The sequence below is a fragment of the Heterocephalus glaber genome, unplaced genomic scaffold (assembly GCF_053883595.1).
Source record: "Heterocephalus glaber isolate CG9 unplaced genomic scaffold, H.glaber_assembly_v1.0 deba00001577, whole genome shotgun sequence".
NCBI lineage: Eukaryota > Metazoa > Chordata > Mammalia > Rodentia > Bathyergidae > Heterocephalus > Heterocephalus glaber.
In genome coordinates this window covers 10,484,725-10,506,732 of record NW_028258358.1, presented here as the reverse complement: position 1 = coordinate 10,506,732, position 22,008 = coordinate 10,484,725, and the positions used below count along the sequence as shown (strand labels likewise).

General features: G+C 35.8%; 1 long non-coding RNA gene across 3 annotated transcripts in view; it reads left to right on the top strand.

Moving 5' to 3' along the window:
- LOC106009416 (uncharacterized) overlaps window positions 1-22,008 on the top strand; it is a 259,976-nt gene that overhangs the window by 142,862 nt on the left and 95,106 nt on the right. For 2 of the 3 annotated variants that reach the window (XR_015443704.1, XR_015443702.1), the window contains exons 7-8: window positions 917-1,059; window positions 1,971-2,103. The exons of the other annotated variant lie outside the window; for it this stretch is intronic. This is a non-coding gene — a long non-coding RNA (uncharacterized LOC106009416). The remainder of the gene's footprint in view (window positions 1-916; window positions 1,060-1,970; window positions 2,104-22,008) is intronic. 3 annotated transcript variants of the gene reach the window in all.

Sequence of the window (22,008 nt, the reverse complement as noted above, 5' to 3'; positions counted from 1 at the left end):
GCTGAAAAGGAGGGATAGGGAACCAGGCTGATAGCTGTAATCTATTACCTGCCTAGAGGGACAAAATATATTTGAATTTAGTAGTACTTGAATGTGTCTTTGAAGATGAGTTAATATTTATACAAAGCAGACTTTGATGGAACCACGTGTGATTGCACAAGAGATGGAATGTGCTCAGAGATGGGAGGGCAGGTCAGAATATAAAAAGAAGTTATTATGATATGAGTTTCTTTATAAATCACAGATTTTTCTTCCCAGGCATATTTTATCAGCTGATTCTGTCATAACCTGAAGTTATTATTCTGCTTTATTTCTTTCTAATGCACACACAGTGTGTTATTCAGTTGATTTCTTCCATAATCTCCTTGCTTATAAAAATGTCTCCTTTTGCCTCTTTTCATGGTGAAACATGTAATTTTTTGACTCTAAAATAAAGAGATATAATAGTTTCTTATGTCTAAAGTTCATGGAAAATGAACTCATATATTTTAAATCCCCTGTGTTTTAAATTTCTTATATTCTAGTTTTACATTCTTGTCTTTCGTGCCAGATATTATTTCTCCCTTCTAGTCTTTTCTTCATCTCTAAAAGCTTTCTTAAAAATTCTTCCCAGAAAATAAATACATAGTGCTAGGTAGGAGTCCTTATATGAGCTGTTCGCATCAGTATTTACCTCCTTATATACTAGATAAATACATATGGTTTTATATCCTAATATATTGTGGAGTTAGGAAGGCTCACCAGGGTAATGGTGGTAGGAAAAGCTATGTGTATGCATATATATATATATAATGAGTATATTTACAAGCTGTGATCAAAACTATGGTGAATGCTAATGCCAACAACCACCAATGGAAAGGCAGGCTCACAAAATCATCACAATATATTTTCATACAACTTATTCCTTGCATCTAAGCAACATGTGACTTCTGCCTCTTCTGCAAAGTCAAAAGACCATGAAAGATGAACACTGTGAATTGATTCAGGACATCGAGGCACTCAGGATTGTGCAACTAAAGATACTCACAGAGAGAACTTCCAGAACTGCTTCAGAAAGTGGTAAGAATTATGTGGTAGGTGGATTTAAACCAAGAGGGAGTATTTTGAGGGCGATTGGTGGCAATGTACCTTTTTCTCTAATAATTTTTGAATTGAAACATTCACTATATTTTTGATCACACATATATCTATCTGTGTGTGAGACAGAGACAGAGGCAGAGAGACAGAGTGACAGATAGTCAGAGATACAGAGAGAAGGAAGATGAGGAGGGCTTTTACAAGAGTTAAGGAATATGCAACAATGTTTTAAAAGGCAAGAGCTGAGGGGCATCAGACTGAAAAATTGAATTAGGCTAGTGAGGTATGGGTTACTTGAGGGTCTTGAACCAAAAAGGACAAAGCAATGGCCTGAAAAGCTGCTAAAAAGAGCAATTTGGTGTATGAGAGAGATGAGCTTTAGAGCAAATCAGACAGTTTGCGGGGAGAGGCTGTGGGGACAAGTGGGTTAAATTGTAGAAAAGGACCTAGACATAGCTAATGGACTGACATTTCACTGATTCTCAGATTGTGTTGCTAGCTGTATTCTGCTGCCATTTCTTCCTAAAGTCCACTCAGGATCATTAGGATTTGGAAGTTTGGCTATTTGGGGCTCACCTTCTTCTTAATGTTACGTAAAATTCAAGAAGAACTTCCTATTGCAGCACATTGGAAGGTACTCAGGCTGCTTTTAAATTCTTTGAGGGCAGGATGTGAGTTTTTCAATAACTGCATGACCAACACGTAGAAAAACTTTTTAAATGTTCATTCCTTTTCTCTGGAAAATGATATGGTAGTTAGGATAAGCAGGTAGAACTATAGGACTAGTTATTTTCTGTGGCCACTTTCCTGAGTTAACTACTACAACCTATGCTTATTTTGTAGGCATCTATAAGCTTATAAAAAGAAATCATCAGTGGATCAATTTTTTTCAGCTCCTCGAACAGGAAAGATGCAGTACTTTACAATTTGCTCAAACTGGCACAGACAGAGAAAAGACATGACATCTTCCTTTGGAATTAAATTCCCTCAGGAAAAAAACCTGAAGATTTGGGGATTTGATTTTGTGTAAGTATTTGTTTGTTTTTAATAGCTAAAACAACCAAATATATGTGATCATTGCACCTAGAATATTTTTCATAACTAATTCATAACAAAAAACTTTTAAGGTTCAAATAATAATTCTGCAATTGCTAGGACAAATCTAACAATCATTTTTTCTGAAATAAATATGGATTTCATATACATATAAGTCTAACAGGAAAAACTCTTGCACTATAGGGGACTTTTGAGCATACAGACTTATTTTCAAATGTTTATAGTTAATGACAGCCTTTATATTTTTATGCCAGGATCATTAGATAGATGTATAGATATATAGACAGATTGCCAGTGTATATTTAAATTAGTTTATATTTAAGAAAGACTAATGAAATATCTAATTACTTTGAGGTCTTAATTCCTCTGAAGTATATAATCTGAAATCCTTAATTTATACCTCTGTATTCTTTTATGAAGTCAATATAGAAAAGGAGCAAAGAAAAATTGTTTACTCCAACAATTTTTAGTACTTTACAAAACCATATTTGAAGATATCATTCACTTTAATTATGAGGTTTTCTTACACAAACACCTACAAATTTTCACTTAAGATTAGCCTCAGCTAAAAATATTTTCTAGAGTGTATTTCATACATTTGCTTCCCTAACCCATTTTATATGTTCATAATCCTTAGAAGAATCTGATGTCTGTGTAGAAAGCAATTCCTTTCCAGAAATCAGTGACATCCCAAGAGAAGAGGACAGTGAGGGGCCCTAGTCTTTCAGCATGGTCTTCTGCATTTCATAAAGGAATAGTGAGCTCTAGCACCGGAAATGATTTAGACTGGAAGTTTGTGGATTCTGAGCTTGTCTCTTAAATTAGTATGCAAGAGACTTAACTCAAGCCAGTGAATGATGCATGTTTGTCAAATTTGGTTAGGACACTCCGGATCTGGGTTCATGGAATAATTTATACTTACCTCCCTAGGTTGTCTGCTCTGAATTTGAAGGGCTAATGTTACTTCTTGAGAATACTTTAAGTGAATACTTTAACATATAGTATTTTATTAATATCCATGTCCAAGTTAAATAAAATGTAGGGAAGGAGTTTGATTGAGGGGTATATCTTTGTGTTAAAAATGAAAACTTGTGACTCTTGAATTTTAAAATAGGATCCTAACCTAACTTTATCAAGACCAGACCTTGTGAAAACCATCATCTTTAAGAAGGGCAAAAGGATCCATCATTGACCATGTTGATACTGAGTTTAGTTTCAACTCATTTTTTTTTAAAGGTCTGAAGTCTGTTCTCCCTAGAAGTACAACTGGGAGGAGTATGGGTGCTTTTGTGAACAAAAAAATCTAAAGCACCTTTTGTTGAATTATATGTGATTAAATTAGACACATCAGAACGGAATTTACTTTAAACCATGGTACTGAAAAATGAAAGGCTAACAGGCTTAATGACGTGTTTCCAGTTTTGACAAAATCAAACATTGAAGTGGAAAGCTGTGTGCTGAATGCAGCAGCAATCTGGAAGTCCATTGCCCTGAAAGGTTGGGAGTCAATGAACATTTTCATTTAAAAAAAGTAGAATATGTTTGTGATACATATTAAACATATTCATCATCATGGGGAGTTCGTATGTATACAAATCATTTTTTTTTACTTCCCCTCCCCATCTTCTCTTGCCTCCTCTCCTCCCCAGAAAGGCCAGATAATAAATATTTTAGATTTCCTGGGCTGCTTGTTCTCTGTCGCAGCTACTTCTCTCTCCTGGTTAGCACAAAAGCATCAAAGACAACATGTAAATGAATAAGAATAGCCATGTTTCACTAAAATTATTACAAAACAGGCTATGGACCAGATTTTCCAACAACTGGAAGAACACCCTAATAGATTCTTAATCTCAGTGTTAGTTCCGTTCCATGGCTGAGCTCCAGAATGTCTCAGGTCTAGGAACAATTATAAGTTAGCTTGGAACATTTTGTACCCTATACCCTAATCCTCCGCTCTCTTTGTTGTTGGTTTTATTATATTCATAACAAATAGTCAGCCCAGAAAAATCAGAGAGTGCAAATGAACAAAATGAAAATAAAACATACTTAATCCTACCTCTCAGAAAAAATTTGCTTAATATTATTCTATATATTTTACTATGTGGAAAAATAATATGTACTTATAATATATATTTTATTTACAATTGGATTATACTACAAATATGTGTGTAGACATAGTTTTGTGTGTGCACATATGTGTACATGTTTGTGTGTTCACTTTGTAACCCATTCAATACACTCACAATGGATTCCATTAACTTCTTAGAACTCTTAGTTTTTTCAAGATATTCCACTATTGTCAAGCATAAGTGAAAGAACATTCCCTTTATTTCTTACACTGGAATAGAGATTTAAAGATGAATTAATATGCCTTCATAGCATTTCATATTCTAATTGTAGAGAAGCAACTTTTACTTCTTTTGGTATGCTTTATTTTTGGACTATTCTGAGTTGCATGAGTATATTTTATAGAAACTATATATTTCCCTACTACCCAATCTTTTCTGGTTGTTAGAGTTGTATTTTTGAAAGCAATGACCTAACTTCAAAATATCCTCAAATTTTGGAGCAAGTGAGTGATCCTACTGAAAATCTTGACTATAATGGATGTTTGGTGCAAATCTAAATCTTGGCTTTCTAAAACTTTTTTTAAATGTTTTCAAAAATGTGTGTGTGTGTGTGTGTGTGTGTTTGTGTGGTGTATAGAGATTCAATTTTAGAAGTTACTAGTAAGAGGACTTCTTAAATTTGCTCTTAGAATCTAAATTAAGAGCATGCCCTTAATGATATCTGTTTAAAAGTCAAGGAAATCGAGCTGTCTCAGCTGGGAGGATATTAGCACAAAGGAACCTCCATCAGCCTCTTTCATTCAATCACAATCAGTTTTCCTTCTAGGGGTTTCAAATTAGCAGTGGAGCAACTTTTATTTTTTATTTTCTAGTTTGAACAAGCAGGTATTTCGTTCATGAGGCCTATATGTTCCTTTACAAGCTTTATCAAGAGCACCTACAGTATAGCCTATGGCAAAGGGGCATACAGCCAATTTCCTTACAAGACTTCCCCCTTTATTCCAAGGAGACTGGAAAGTGAATGTGTGTATGTGCATGTGTTTGTGGTCATATGTGTGTGTGTGTGTGTGTGTGTGTGTGTGTGTTGAAGAGACACAGCAACAGAACAACACTCTCTTTGAGTTAGTAGAACATCTACTAGTGTTGCCAGAAAACCACAGTGAAGCTGAGCTGTCAGTGAGGTCTGAGGTCCAAACTGACCCCATGCCAAACTCCTGCTTGTTGGCATAATTCCTAGCAGACTATAGTATGGACATGGCAGACTATGAGAACAGCTGTCTCTGAATAACAAAGAGGCAATGGTCCGACCAGGTGGATTTCTCAAGTTAAAAATAACAGTCATTGTGAAGAAAGAAGGGTACCTTGTTCAACTGGGTCACCAAGAAGAACTCAACTACTCACAGTGAATGTATTCATGATGTACCTCAGTTACTAATAAAATGAAATAAGAAGAACTCAAAGAAACAGAGCAGGATGATGTGGAAGTCTATGGAAATAAGAAAATAGGGACTTGTGTTGTCACCTTGAAAGAGTGGGAAATACTTCAAAGGCTAAGTAAAACTAGGCAAGACATGTGCTGGAAAGGATTTTCTATATAAGCATAGTTTCATGATCATTGTCAAAGTTAGGATTGGTAGAGGAACAACATACTCTATTCATGAAAAGAAAAAGCCTATCTTTCCAATCAAGTGACTATTCTGTCACTTCTTACAGGGAGAGTAGATATCATAGCGAAAAAATATGTCTGCTGTTTTCTCTTATAAGCTTGGAAACATACCTGCCAACTCCACTTACCCTATATTGATCTATGTTTCTGTGTTAGTAAGGAAGAGATCATATTTTTATTCTGAACTTTTATTCTGAACTGGTCAGAAAAATGAGAATATGTTAGTGCATCAACACACTACTCCAAACATTCTCATAAATTGGGTAGTTTAAATATGAACTGAAACACAAAAACAAGCATAGAAATTGTAGTTTGTAAGAGGAGAATCAGCAGCAGTGACGTGACTGAGCACAACTGTCTTAAAAATAACTATTTTCAAATAATGAAAATGAGTAGAACCAAATAGCTACTGATCAATTATTTTTCATTTGGTCTTTCTTTCTTGTAGGACGCCTTCTTTCTAATGATTTGCTGCCCAAAGTGGGGTTTGTATATTAGCAGCATCTTTATTTCCATGGAGCTTGTTAGAAATGTGAATTTCTACATCCTTCTCAGACACACTGAACCAGATTCTGCAATTTAACGAGATTATCAGGTGATTCACATGCACAGTAAAATCTGAGAGACTGTCCTGCTTCCATCAGGAAAACTTAATTTCTGTAGTTAGTTGCACCTATTACATATTTCAGAAGAAATTCTTTTTATTCCCAGAGGCTATTCTCATTATAATATTTACCCAGAAGGCTGGGTAGTAAAACCATCAGTCAATACTTCACACTATTTTGGGACTCTGAAGTAAATATAAAACTTTCTTCAGTGTTGTGGCTGAAATTGACAGCACTGGAAGAATTCAATATATAAAATAAGGGCAAAGCAATAAGTTATTTGCACATCTTGATCCACTGTAGCGTGTTTGCTTTAGTCAAGTTACACACTGCTCTATTATTCTAGCACATTTATTTCAAGGAAATGAGATCATGAAGCATCCCATTAAAGATATTGATTGGCTGTCATAAAATCAGCTCAGAGTGATTTTCAGTGCCAATTAAATTGAAGCTTTAGGTCACAGATAAGATTATATTGGCTAATCTTAAATTTAGGCTATTAGATAAATAGACTATTTGATCATTTATCTTGGTCTATTAGATAAAATTGAAAATAAAAATGTATAGTAGTCTTCTTTGTTGACAACAGTCTCTTCAAACAATGGTGAAAAGTGACCCTTGCATCAATTATGTGATTAGCCCACAACATAAGATTATAGGCAGCCTTGCAACCCTCTGACTATCCCAGAGGAAGTCCCCAAGGCAGCACACAATGAAGCCAGATGCCTGGAAGAATGTAGCAATGGGAGGGGCAAAGTGGCCTCCACCTCTGTAATCTGAGAATGCATCCTGCTATTGACCCACTCTCTGAATTTGACCCAGGACCAATGGAATCCTGTGTACAAAACAATGACAGGATATCTCTGGAAAAGTTATAAAATTCAGGGCTCTAAAAGAACTATTCAAAACACAGGATTCATAAACTCATGGAATCTTTACATACTGTCCACCAATTAACAATTGTTTTTAAATATCTAAGGAAATTCCTTACTTATCAAATTCAATAGGCTTGTATTTTGAAAATAAAAGACAGTTTTAGCTTCTTTGTGAAGAAAAGTTTTAAAATCTAGACATCCTTAGGACAAAGGTTAATGAATACAGTGGGTCTCCAACTTTATCCTGCCTAAGAATTACCTGAGAGATTGTAAAACACAACATGGCTTCATCCTGCTCCACATTCAGTGGGTTGGAAGAAGGACCTAGAATTTTTATTTCTACCAACTTCCCAGATGCTGGTGATTCCTCTGGTCCAAGGTCACATTCTGAAAACCACTGGACTCAAGTAAAACATATTATTGATTACTTATAATATTAATCACAAATCCATGGAGTGTACTAACATTAAGTATTTTCTGTGTGCCCAGGACAATGCCTGTTGCTGGAGGTGAAAAACTGAATAAATCAACTTTGCTTCTCAGTAGGCCATAGTCTCAGGGGATCACCCCATCCCATGTAGAACTATCTACTTTTCTTGGGCTCTAAATTAGAGACAGAAGCTCTCCTCCTCCCCTCTGTGCAAGAGAAACTGGCATCCCCCATTCTTTGTACCTCCACTTCTTTCAACCTTCAACAGGCCTCCAAACAGTCCAGAGAGGAGACAAACATTATTTGTACAGCTCAGTTTATCCCAGGCCCTGTCAGATGGGATTCAACATGAGTAGGGCATTCAGACTCCACCTTTAGCATGGGCTGCCATTCTAATGCTGCTCTCTGACTCTCATCTCTGCTGTTTACAAGATCTATGATCCCATAGCTTGCTGTCTTCTTGCCAGTTGCACCTTGATACAACTCTATCAAAGTTGCCAGACTCAAGTTTCTACATTTGTCCCTCTTTGATATGTTCTTGCAAATCCCTGCCTTGCTAATTAGATCCCTGTTCAAAAAACTGAAGATGGGGCTGTGGTCCCCTTGTCTGTGAAACTGTCTCAGTTTACCCATCCAGGTCTTGCTTCACCCAGTTTCCACTTTTATTTTGACTGGGGCTTCACTGTGTGTTCAAGGACACTTTAGTGTTGACTGAAAACTCATATCTTGAATGATTGGCCAGTGTTCTTTGCCAAAGCTTTCCCCACACATTGTGCCTTCTGGGACAGTACTTGCCCACTGTTGATCTGATCAGAGTGCCTCTGCTGTTTCCAACTGACCATTTTGTTGTGAGTTTGGCTTTAGTCACAGTCATGAGCTCTAACAGGTCACATGGCAGGTGTATTTTCACAAAAAATTTCTTTGGATCTTTGAGCCCTAACACTCCTTCATACAGCCTCTCTTCACCTAGCTAAATTCCTAGTCTGTAGGTTATCAGTGTGGAGGTCACTTATTCTCAAAAACTGTTGTCCAGTCTATGTTTGGGGTTCCTACACTGTGTTTACGTGGTGCAAAATATTATCCCTATTTTACCATTTACCAAATCTATAATTCTTTGTTTCTCTATCCTATTAAACTGAAACAACATGAGACTTGCTCCCCATTTTATCTATAGCATATGGCACAATGTTTACACATTTACAACATTACATACCTACTACATACACTCAGTCTGAATTTATTGGGCTAATACTAGATTCCAAAACCATATATATGGAGAATAATGTAAATTATGTTAATTTTTAGAGGAAAAATTGGGACTTAGAAGCATTAAGTAATATGAATAAGTCATAGGGGCAGAACTGACATTCACATCCTCTCCATCTCCCTACCAGATTTACTCATATTAATGGAATTCATGCAAGTAGTTTGTATGAAGTTGGCTTCCTACTGAAGATAAACTATTTTTCACTCAGCAAATTTTTATGTCTCTATGTACTCTTTCAAGAAAAGGTGAAATTCTACTGAAATCATTTGGAATGAAAAATTTATCTGAGGAGATAGATAAAAATAAATGATGAATGTTCAAATGAAAACATTTTTAATCCCCTTCAAAATACTTCCCCTTACTTTGAATGGACTTATCTCATTGTTCTTATCACTTTCTGAAGCAGTTCTGGAGATCCTCTTTTGTGAGTGTCTTTTGAAAGTGTGATCAGAAACTCAGTGAATGCTGTTAGCAAGTGCCACCCAACAGAAAGGCCAGCTCATAAAAACATGACAGTGTGTCCTCACCCACCTTGTGCACTGGACCTGGCACTGTATGACTTCTGGTTCTCCCCCAAAGTCAAAATGATAGTAAAAGATAAATGTTTTGAATCCATTTAGGATATTAAGGAAGCTATGGCAGACCAACTGAAAATACTGAAGAGTCCGTCCAGAATTGACTCAGAAAGTGGCAAGAAATAGGGTATGAGTGTGTTCAAAGTGAGGGGGAATATGTTGAGGGGGATTAAGAGTAGTATGTCTTCTACTATGATAGTTTTTAAAAATTTTAAACATGTACCATATTTTTCAATCATGTCATGTATAAGGTAAAGTTGTAAGAGGAGAGGTAGAAAGCTGAAAACAAGGTCTGGGTAGCCTTGGGGAACCCCTCTTCATAGCCAAACTGTTTTTGAGAGCAAAGAGGAAATAGCCAACATTCACTAATCCAACTCTACAACAAAATGCTCTGAGGCTACAGCTCACAGAGCAAGTCAAAGGACACTGGACTAGAAAGGATAAACTGGCCTGAAATATTAATTGATTAATAATGACCAGCCAATTGAGAATTACAACTGGTTTTACAGAAAAATATTGGTGCCAAGCATAGTTAGGCACTGAAGGCTTTCACTTAGAATAATATGCTTAATTTTCCAATATACTCCATATGGGCCCAATTATGCCTTTTTCAGTATAGTTCTCCTTAATTTATTCTCTGTAACATGGCATTAATTCCTAAGGAAGTATGGAGTATCTTAAGTACTATTCCTATTTTAAGTTAACCATAGGTTTTCTACTGATTTTATTTATTAATTAAAATAATTTTATACCATCTCATTTAATTAGAATATTTTCAATATTTCAGAAAAATTTTATTCTAAAGTTTCTAAGCTTTGGGTAGTCTAAAGTTCTCATGAACTTCCATAGGAAGTATTGTGTCTATTTTGATATGCAGAGTTAGCTGGAACCAAAAAGATTGGATTATGATGGAGCTAAATACAACCTTCAAGTTCAAAAATTTTAGGTTTCCTCAGAAGCTAACAATAAGGAGATCTGAACTTGTGATAAACCTGTCTCAAAATCCTTCTAGAAATGACCAAGTAGAAAATTAGCTTCTGCATGTACTGTACATTGTGACCCATAAAAGGATAAAGGAGCAGCTACTGATCACCTAAGCTGAAGTTATATACTTAGAAAAGATACCTTTAGTTCTTAGGTCAGAGATTCAAACTTGTTTTTAGTTGACACTTTCTTGATCCCCATTTCCAATTTTAAAAGACCTATATTCCAAAGAATTTATATCCTTACTCCCAGTATACATGATTGTGCCCATGATCCTAGCTGAGGTAAAATCTTTGCACAGGCAGAATGAAAACATGTTACCCACATAGTTCACATTCATTTGGGACCAGGCAAGGAGAGTTCAAACAGCCTAAGTCAGAATTGTGAAAGAAGAAATATTACTGTATGTTGATCTGGGAGTCCTTCTTCATCCTGTTTTTCTTTAGTCACATTCCATTTCCAGAATTCCAAAATCTGGAAATTTTGTCCATTTCTTGCTTGAAAATGGACCTAAATGGACTGACTACAAAGTTCCCACTCATATCCTTGCTTATCCCAGGTCTCAGGATTCACACTTGTGGGAGCCAGCATCCAATCTATTTGGGTAGTTCTTTAGTTAATTCATGTCTTCATTCCTTCTCAGAAGTTGGATCTTGTCCCAAAGACATTGTGTACTTAGCTTTCTTAAGAATATCTTAACTATGTTAATTATAATTTTAAATCAATATATTACTCTTATGGGTTGTCATATTTTATCATTTCTAATAATTTTTCCTCTTTTAACATTGATCACTGTTGAATACTTTTAACATGTGTCATAATCAAGGATATCTTTAAGCCAGGTGCCATTTGTGACATGATTAACATGATTATTACTCATACTTGGTTGTTATCTCTGGTTTTCTCACTAGATAATTGTAACCCATTGATGTTTCAGTAAACAAACACTTAGGACCATTTAAAACTGACATATGAGGCCTAATTCTTTTTAGTCTTGTTTGGCTTGGTGCTGGGGATCAAACCCATGACCTTGAACATGCAAGCATTTGCAGTTCCACTGAGTTACATCCACAGTTCCTGGAGTCCTGATGTTTGTCTGAATGCTATCAGAAAAATTAGTGGCACTTCCTAGTGAACATAGGAAAGCACCAATAACAAAATTTGTAGAAAGACTGTCAGCAGTTTAGAGGAAAATTCCAGAGGCTTGAGTCAAGTATTGAAGGCAAGCTTCTTCACCAACATCCTCTGTGTTGTAGAGCAGTGTGCATGGGAATCACTTGTAGGGTTTATTAAACACAGATTGCTGAACTCCAACTTGGAGTTTCCATTTCAAAGATCTGGTATTGGCATGCACTAAACTAAAATCAAAGTGGATTAAAGATCTAAATATTTAACAGTAAACTTCCTGGAAGATAATTTAGGTAGAACTCTTGAAGACATTGGCAGAGGAAAAGACTTTATGAACAAATCCTCAGTAGCTCGGGAACTAGCACAAAGAATCAACAACTGGGGTCTCATCTTATTTAAAAGCTTCTGCACTGCAAGAGAAACCACCAACAGAGCTAAGAAACAACCTACAATGTGGGGAAAAAATTTCTACCAGCTATTCCTCAGACAAAGGTCTACTATCTAGAATATATACACTTGATCTTAGCCAAAAGGCTGAGAAGCAATATCTAGAATATATAAAGAACTCAAAAAAATCAGACTTCCACCCAAATATAAAGACCCAATTCAAAAATGGGCATCTGAAATGAACAGACATTTCTCAGACAAAGAAGTAAAAGCAGCAAATTAACATATGAAAAAACGTTCAACATCACTGGTCCTTCGAGAGATGCAGAGCCCAGAAAGAATGGCTGCTATCAAGAAATCAACCAATAACAAATGCTGGTGGGGCTGTGGGGAGAAAGGAACCCTTCTTCATTGCTGGTGGGAGTGCAGACTGGTGCAACCACTGTGGAGATCAATATGGAGATACCTCAGGCAACTAGGATTGGAAGTCCCATTTGACACAGCTATTTCTCTGCAGGGTATCTTCCCAAAAGAATTAAAAGAATCATACCACAGCGATGGTATGCGCACCCATGTTTATAGCGGTACAGTTTGTAATAGCTAAAACTTGGAAACAGCCCAATTGCCCAACAACTGGAGACTGGATAAAGAAGATGTTGTTTTTTAAATAAAAAGAATAAGAAACTGAAGACATTTATAGCTAAATGGATGCACATTGAGGCCATACTCTTAAGTGAAATAAATAGGACACACATGTGTAAATGCCGAATAGTTGTGAAAAACTAAAAGTGTAAGTAAGGATCAAAATGTATAACTGATAAATGTGAAATAGGAAAAAAAGGTCTAAAGGAGTAGGGGAAGTGGGAAGGGTAGGGGAAAGAAAAGAAGGGAAAAGAAAAAAATATGAGAAAAGGAAAAAATGGAAACAAAGCCTTTGTAAATAGGGAAGGGTGGAGGGGGTGAAGGGAGGGTAGGAGAATGGGGAAAAAATAAGAACCAAGATACATCATGAAAAGATACAAGATTTCAGTGATGAATGTAACTGTATTGAATACCTAAAATGCACCAATAAACATATTGAAAAAAAAAAGATCTAGTGTTGGGCCCAACAATGTACTTTTCAATAGAAGACTCCAAATGACATTAATGTTGCTGGTCTTTGGATCTTATTTTCTGGAGCAGTGTCATAGAGAAAATATAGAAAAACAAAAATGTCTCTCCATTGGCTAGTTCACAGGGCAACATAAAGACAGCAGGGCACTGAGTCAGCTTCCAGAGTAGGTTCTCTGAAACTCTCAGACAAAGCTTCCCATTTCCTGGGTCACAAAGATAATGCTCTTCCATCTTCCATGGACTTTCTTATTGTTCTTCCCTAGCCTGTCTCCATTTCTCAAATCTGTCTTTACAGAAGCAGTAGCCCTGCAGATATGGTCAAAGTCCTGGGAAGTTTTTCTCATTCCACCGTAGTTATTCACAATACTTGTGAATATGTTTCAAAGAAAGGAGGCATGTGGGAGGGTGAGGAGAATGAGCCCTTGGGATTCCTTCCAGTTCAGTGATCTGGAAAGAGGGTTTAGTGTGAGAGCCTACAACAGAAAACAATATTTTATGTTTTTATACTGCTGCAGATCCTTCCTTAGTAAATCTTAATTTTTGTCTTATGTTTTCCTCCCCTAGAATTGAGGAACTGTAACTCTGTCCACATTATGTCTTTCAAATGGTTAATGCCCACATGCTCCAAAATAAAACAATGAATAATCTTCTAGCATGTAATATAAATATAAATATAAATTTTACTTTCACAAATCAGATGTTTGCAAAAAAAGTTTTGCTTCATTTTGCACCTGACATGCTTTGCTTGACTCTTGAGCCCACCCCATCTGCTTGGAGATGCTAGTCTGTCTCTCCTATTTATTTATACTCAATGCAATTCAAGTATGCTCCATTTGACACTAGGCATGATTGTGGCACATTTCAGTGCAAAGTTGCTCACTCTAGGTTTCCTGGTTTTTCTCCATAACCACTGAGCTGCAAAAAGGAACATTCAGAGGCACACCAGGGCTAAAGCCTGTTAGTATCCTAGGGTTCTGGCAACACACAACTTCTGAATCATTGATGGTTGCCCCTCTTCCTGTGGACAGAGCCCTCTGTGGCTATGTCATAAGGTTCATTTGATACTTGCAGGAACTGCAGTAAGTAATTGGAAGGTAATCCACCTCCCTTCCTTGGCAGATTTTCTTTGTTTGATTTTCTTTGTATGCCCCCAGATAGCACCTGCCCCTGCTCTATCTACAGCCACAGGAAACTTGAGGATTCCTACCACTCTGCCTTCTTCCTGTTGCCCTTCTCTACTACTCAGCTCCTCTGGCTGGATCTGAGTTTCTGCTAAATAGCAAATATCAGGAGAGAAGCTGTCGTATACTCAAAATTATTCCTATGCTGGAGAGGAAATCTATCCAATAGGTTTCCTAATTTCCTGAGGAAGAGGATGTCCACACCATTCTTCATCTCTGTTTTCAAATCTCACTTATTCCAGATTACCAGTCACACGTATTTAGGCTGTGGAGTTGAGACCAGGAGATGGGATGTTGGATTGGGAAAAATTATATTAAATTTACTTTGTCCTGTCTACCTGGGGGCTTTGCTGCCAGGGCAAGGTGTTTCATTAAAATTGGCAAGTTAAATGTAAACATACTTGCTCTTTGTACATAGGAGTGGAAGGTGCCAGCAGATTACCTGAAGAAACAAGCAGGGAGCACTCAGCAACACTTCATATCATTTTGATATGTTCCTCATTTTCCTGCATAAGTTTTCAGGAAACTCACACTTCACAACCAAGGCTTCTACCACATTTGCAACCTGAATTGTTGAGTACGCTTCTGAGTCAAAGTGAGTTCATTAATATAACTCACTAGACCAACATTCATTGTGTACTTTACAAATCCTAGATATATGTAATGCACTGACTAGATAATAAACACCTGGATGTCTGAAGTAGGTGCACTGGAGTTGAGACAAGGACAAGAAATATTTCTCAGAAAAATCTGACCAGCATGGCAAGTGACTGCATGGAGCCATACCATTGTATGACCTTAAATGTCCTACTCTAATTACGGCAGCTGTAAGACCTCTTAGTGTTTATTTGTGTCTGCTCTTGTTTCTAATTAGACTCCAAGCACCTTGAGGGCAATGTATGTGGTTTGTTCCTTTTCAAAGCTTCACACCTTAACCAGCACATATCAGATACATTGTAAGAATGAATAATTTGTTGGAGTATCATTAATAGAATGTAAAATGACATTCCAAAAATTACTAAACCTTGAGAATTATTTGACAGAAACAAAATGTATTTAACTACTGGTATAAAAATTACATTCTTATATCAATCACTCACACTTGAAATTAAAATGGGATCTCATCACAATATCAGAAAAACAAAATTAATGGTTTGCATTAATAAGCCTCCTGGTTTATTACTTAATAAATTACTGTTAGTTACAAGAAATATTTTAGAAGACTTTAACTGTTATATATACTATATTCTATGCATACTGATGCCATAATAAAATTTTCTTTTCATAAAATGAAAAATAATTTAAAGAATTACAAAAATGCCAAATGCTAGCTTTAGGTGACTTGATGTTTTTATGTTTATGTCATATATATCATCAATAAATCATGGCCATTGTATTGTTGCATCTTGGTAAATTGTATGAGAATTTAATTTAAGGCCAAGGTTGATACCGCTGTAAATAAATCAACCATCTTCTTTGCATGGATAATTTTACTGCAGTATCTCTTAATGGTTAATAAGTTAAAACTCTATTGGAAGCTCCTTTATAAATTTTCAAAGGTGCCTCATCCTCTAGATTAAAATTTAGTAGTAAACTCTAAGCCTAGAATTATCTCATTATCTAAAATAAATTATTTTACTATGGTTAAAAGATGCAAAGTTACAAAATGTTAATGAATCTTTACTTCGTAGTATTATTAAAAGATGATGCTACCATACAAGATGTTAAATCAGCAAAGGCAACGTTCTATATTATAAATATAGGTAAGAAATTCTGAGGTCTAAACTGGGCTATACCAGTGACTTTACCCCTCTGGAATTTTCTTTACTTGGTCAGTGAAATAAAGAATGTGAACAGAAAGTCATCTAAAATCTTTCTGTCTACTCTCACCTGACTATCATCTACATATGACATATCACTTTATCTCCACTCAGTGCATTTTTAGTAATGATAACAGGGAGAACACAGAACTGAAAAGAACATTCCACATTGCTCTGCATCTCCCCATGAAGTTCTATGACCGACTCTAAGAATCCATTCTGTTCCTCAGATCACCTGGAAGACCACCGTGGTACAGCTCATGTGTCATGTAAGAATCCTTATGAAAACACATCTTTTAAAAGCATTTAACTAGGCAAAAATATATAGCTTTGTAAATTAGTTACATTAGACTTATAATAGACACTGTAAATAACAATTAATGTCTATAGTACACAAGGATATTCCATTTTGGAGTAATTTACATCCTCAAAGATTAATTTGTATAGTAAACTATGCCCACTTTAAAAAATGACAATAATACTTAGTCCAAAGTCATTTATCATAAAAACAGAAATATTCACATGGGAGCTAATTTTCCATTTGGCTTCCTTCTGTAAATCAATATGCAAGGCCAAAGTTCCTTAAGTGAAAAACAAGACTGAATTGCTTTAGAGAATGAAGCAATTGGCCACATCTGGCCAACGTTCACCAGCTCTAGGATGGGAAAATCTTTACTGTTCATTATGACATCCAAAGATCACGTTAAGTGCCTAATTGCATCTAATGCTATGTTAAATTCTAATACACAGAACTTGCACTTAAAAAAGGACTTGGACTTAAAAACAAGACTTGAAAAATATGACCAGGGTATTCATTTGGCACATATATTACATAGATATATGAGAAAAAGTAATTGCATTTCATGAATAGAGAGGGATTTTTTTTCAAGTTTAGCTGAGTAGAGAAGTAATTATAAATCTCTCTCAGGCTGTTATAATTTAGCCAATTTTCTTTCATTTTTTCAACTGTAGGGCAAAAGAACTACCTATTGCCATTTTTTGACAGCCCGTTTTCTATTGAGTGACTATTACATTTTTTTTAGCTTCATTTATTTATTTTGCCAAAAGAGTAAGACTTATTCTTCTGATATTTCCTTCAGGCATACTATTCAATTAAATAATTTTTACAGCTCTTCTTCAAACCCTTTTTGTATTCTCTACAATCCTCATTAACTTGGCAAGTGAATGCCAGTATTTCAGACTGATTTTTCCCAAGATGATAACTAGACTCGCTTGTGATTTCATTTTTAATACCTGCAATGTGATGTTTGTTTTTCATATGGTAGACTTTCACTTTAGACCTGAAGCAAGCTTGTCACTTGCTGTGTTCCACTTTTTTTCAATCTGGCCCACATTTGTCAAACCTTTGACTATTTGAACCCGTGCAAAGATTCTTTCTTTGGGTGTATTATGTAGCAATTATCCTACATATCCTCTTCTAGTAATTCTTTAGTTCACAAGATCACTTTAGTTCTACATTTTTATCCCTGGAGATGTGAGCATGGTCATTAAGGGCTACATTCTTTGCAAGTCATCTATGAGCATTCACCAAGCTCATCCCAATTAAAATATGGAAGAGTATTGAGCACAGAGCTGATCACTGTCTAGGAGCAGTGTTATTAGCCATCTTTCCACTCCTGGGACAAAATGCCTAACATGCGCATTTTAAAGAAGAGTCATTTATTTTGACTCATTTTGAGAGATTTCCGTCCTTAAAATATGCTAGAGGCTAGCTTCTATAAAATAGATATTTGATTACTTTTCAATTTTTCTGGTAAGTCTTTTGGGAAGCAAACGTTTTCAATTTTAAAGTCTAGTTTATCAAATTTTTCTTTGGAGGCAATGTACAATAAATCTTTGCCTGTCCCCAAATAACAAAGATTTGACCTTATTTTCTTCTGTTTTAGGTTTTTTTTAGGGGGGGTTGTTTTGTTTTGTTTGAGGCTCACTATATAGCACAGGCAGGCCTTGAACTCACAGTGATCCTCCTGCCTCAGCCTCCTAACTGCTGGGACTACAGGTGTGCTCCACTATGTCCAGTAAGTTTTAGCTTTTAAATTTAAAAAGTACTACATCCATTTTGAGTTAATTTTATACAACTAATGGGTGGGTTGAGGCTTAATATTTACATGTGAGTAGTCAGTTACTCTGCATCATTTGATCTAAAGGCTAATCACTTTTGTCATCAAACTTTCTCTGCAGAAAAACAAACAAACAAACAAACAAATCTTGTGTGGTTTCTGTTCCCTGATGTCACAGAATGCCTTTCTAGAGTATTTCCAATTACCTTGGAAGTGAAAGCCCTAAGTTTCAGCTTCATTAGCTTAATGGCAAATTCAACATAGGTTATTACAGAAGACTAATCATGTATTGAATAGAAATACTAAATCCACAACTTGGCCTGAACCCTTTTCCTTGGTTTTGTAGCATTATTTCCTACTAGCTGAGTGATCACTTCCTAAAACACAGTCTGTTCTAAGCCAGATTGCCTCTTTACCTCCAAATATGATCCTGCTGTTGAGCTCTCTGCCCATAAATGGCAGTACCAGGGTCTCAGTCATTCCAGCCTGTGGCTTATACATCATTGTCGAGAGACCATTTCATTCATGTGCTCCTTCTATTTACATTCTAAATCCCACTAGGCCCATCTCTCTGAATGCTTTTTGATACAGAGTGTGTGTGTGCGCGCACGTGTGTGTGTATGTGTGTGTGTGTGTGTGTGTGTAAAGACAGAGAGACAGAGAGAGAGAGAGAACACTCATGGGGGGAATTAACATACTGTAAGTATAAAAAAGGAAAACAAACAGATTATTGTTGGCCTTGGCCTTGAAGATAATTCCATTGTGAAAAATAGAAACAACTAAATTCCAGTGAAGAAAAAAAAACTCAATTTAATTTATCTGCTTAGTATTTTCTATTATTTTTCAAAATGCATAACCAAGATAAAATTTCCTTTTGTGACATTTTTAAGTGTTAGGAGGATAAACCTGAAAAATTTTCCTATAGAAACAAACTGCCTAGTTTCTAATAAATATTAATTACATGTGGTATTCTAATTTTAATAACCATAGATATATCTCAACCATTGGAACTACTACCTTTAAATTTACTTCTCATCATCTAAAATATATAAACTTTGTGAAAAAAATCAAACATTTCTGCAATTAAAAAATAATTTTTTATTTTATAAAACATCAAGCCTTTACAAAGTTTATAAGAATATTACAATGCATCTGCATGCATCATTCTCCTGAATTCATCAATTTTTTTAAAATTTTATTTTATTGGTGCATTTTAGGTATACAATATAATGACATTCATCATTGGAAATTTGTACATTTACATAATCTCTCTTGGTTCTTATTTTTCCCCCTTGCTCTGCCCTCCCTTCAACCCCTCTATTCCTCCCTATTTACAAAGACTTTGTTTCCATTTTTTCTTTTTCTCATATTAATTCCATTCCCTTCTTTCCTTTCCCCTACCCCTCCCACTTCCCCTTCCCCTTTGTCCCTTTTCTTCCTACTTCACAATATCTACTATACCGTTTAGTCCTTATTTACACTTTCAGTTGCTCACACTAGAGAAATTATTCAGTATTTACACATGTGTCCTATTTATTTCACTTGAGTATCCCCTCAATGTGCATCCATTTAGCTATAAATGTCTCTAATTTCTTGTCTTTCTATGTCTGAGTAGTACTTTGTTTTATTTAAAAAAACCACAATTTTCTTTATCCAGTCTCCAGTTGTTGGGCGTTTGGCCTGTTTCCAAGTTTTAGCTATACTGTGCTGCTATGAACATAGGGGAACTTATATCACTGTGGTATGATTCTTTTAATTCTTTGGGGAAGATAAACCAGCAGGGGAATAGCTGGGTCAAATGAGACTTCCAGTCTTCGTTCTTTGAGGTATGTCCATACTAACTTCCACAGTGGTTGCACCAGTCTACACTCCCACCATCAGTGGAGCAGGGTTCCTTTTTCCCCACAGCCCCACCAGCATTTGTTATTGGTTGACTTCTTGACAGCAGTCATTCTTTCTGGGGTGAGGTGGAATCTCAAAGTTGTTTTCATTTGCATCTAATGACCAGTGATGTTAAACATTTTCATATGTTTATTTGCTATTTCTACTTCTATGTCTGAGAAATGTCTGTTCATTTCAGATGCTCATTTTTGGATTGGGTATTTAAATTTGGGAGTTCTGATTTTTTTTAAGTTCTTTATACATTCTAGATAGTAGGCCTTTGTCTGAGGGACAGCTGATGAAAATTTTTTCCCACATTGTGAGTTGTCTCTTCACACTGTTGGTGGTTTCTCTTGCTGTGCAGAAGCTTTTTACTAAGAAGAGATCCCTCTTGTTGATTGTTTGTGCTACTTCACAGGCAATTGAGGTTTTGTTCATAAAATTTTTCCTACACCAATGTCTTCAAGGGTTTTTCCCAAACCCTCTTCCAGCCGATTTAGTGTTTTTGTTTTAATATTTAGATCTTTAATCCATTTCAATTTTAGTTTAGTGCATGGTGAAAGATATAGGTCTAGTTTTAGTCTTTAGTAAGTTGAAACCCAATTTTTCCAGGACCATTTATTAAAAAGGATATTTTTCCTCCAGTGAGGGGGTTTGGATCCTTTGTCAAAGATAAGATGACTGAGTGTGTCTCAAGTTGTTTAGGCATCTTCTAATCTGTTCCACTGGTTCTCAGGTCTTTTTCTTTGCCAGTACCATGCTATTTTTAACCCAGTAGCTTTGTAGTATAGTTTCAAGTTGGAGGTTGTGATATCCCTGCCATGTCTGTCACCTAGAATTGCTTTTGCTATTCTGGGTCTCTTCTTGTTCCAAATGAATTTTTGGATTGCTTTCTCAAGGTCCTTGAATTATGCTGCTGGGATTTCAATTGGGATTGCATTAAATCTATATAGCAGTTTTGAAAGTATGGCCATTTTCACTATGTTGATCCTTCTTACCTAGGAGCAAGGGATGTCATTCCATTTTCTAATGTCGTCTTGAATATCTCTTTTCAAAGTGCTATAGTTTTCAGAGAAGAGGTCTTTGATTTCTTTTCTTAGGTCGATTCCTAGGTATTTCAGTTTTTTGGATGTTATTGTGAAAGGAATTTTTTGCACTATTTCTCTCTCAGTGAGCCTGTTGTTCATGTAGAGGAAAGCTATTGATTTTTGTGTGTTGACCTTGTATCCACCTACTCTACTGAATTTGGTTATTAAGACTAGAATACTTTTGGTGGAGTTCTTGGGGTCTTCTATAGAGAGTATCATGTCATCTGCAAATAATGACAACTTGACTTCTTCATTTCCTATCTTTATTCTTTTTATTTCTTTCTCTTGTGTAATTGCTGTGGCTAGTGTTTCCAAGACTATATTGAACAGGAGTGGTGATAGTGGACATGCTTGTCTTGTTTCTGACTTTATTGTGAAGGATTTCAGTTTTTGACCATTTAGTATGATACTGGCTGTTGGTTTTTCATAGATGGCTTTTATCAAATTGAGGTAGAAACCTTCTATTCTAATTTTTTGTCGGGTTTTTTTTTATCATAAATGCTTGTTTGATTTTGTCAAATGGTTTTTCTGCATCTATTGAGATGTTCGTATGGTTTTCGTCCTTGGCTCTATGGATATATTGTGTTACATTGATTGATGTGTGCATGTTGAACCATCCCTGCATCCCTAAGATAAATCCCACTTGGTCAAGTTATATGATCTTCTTGATGATCTTCTGCATTCTATTTGCCAGTATCTTATTAAAAATCTTTGCATCTATGTTC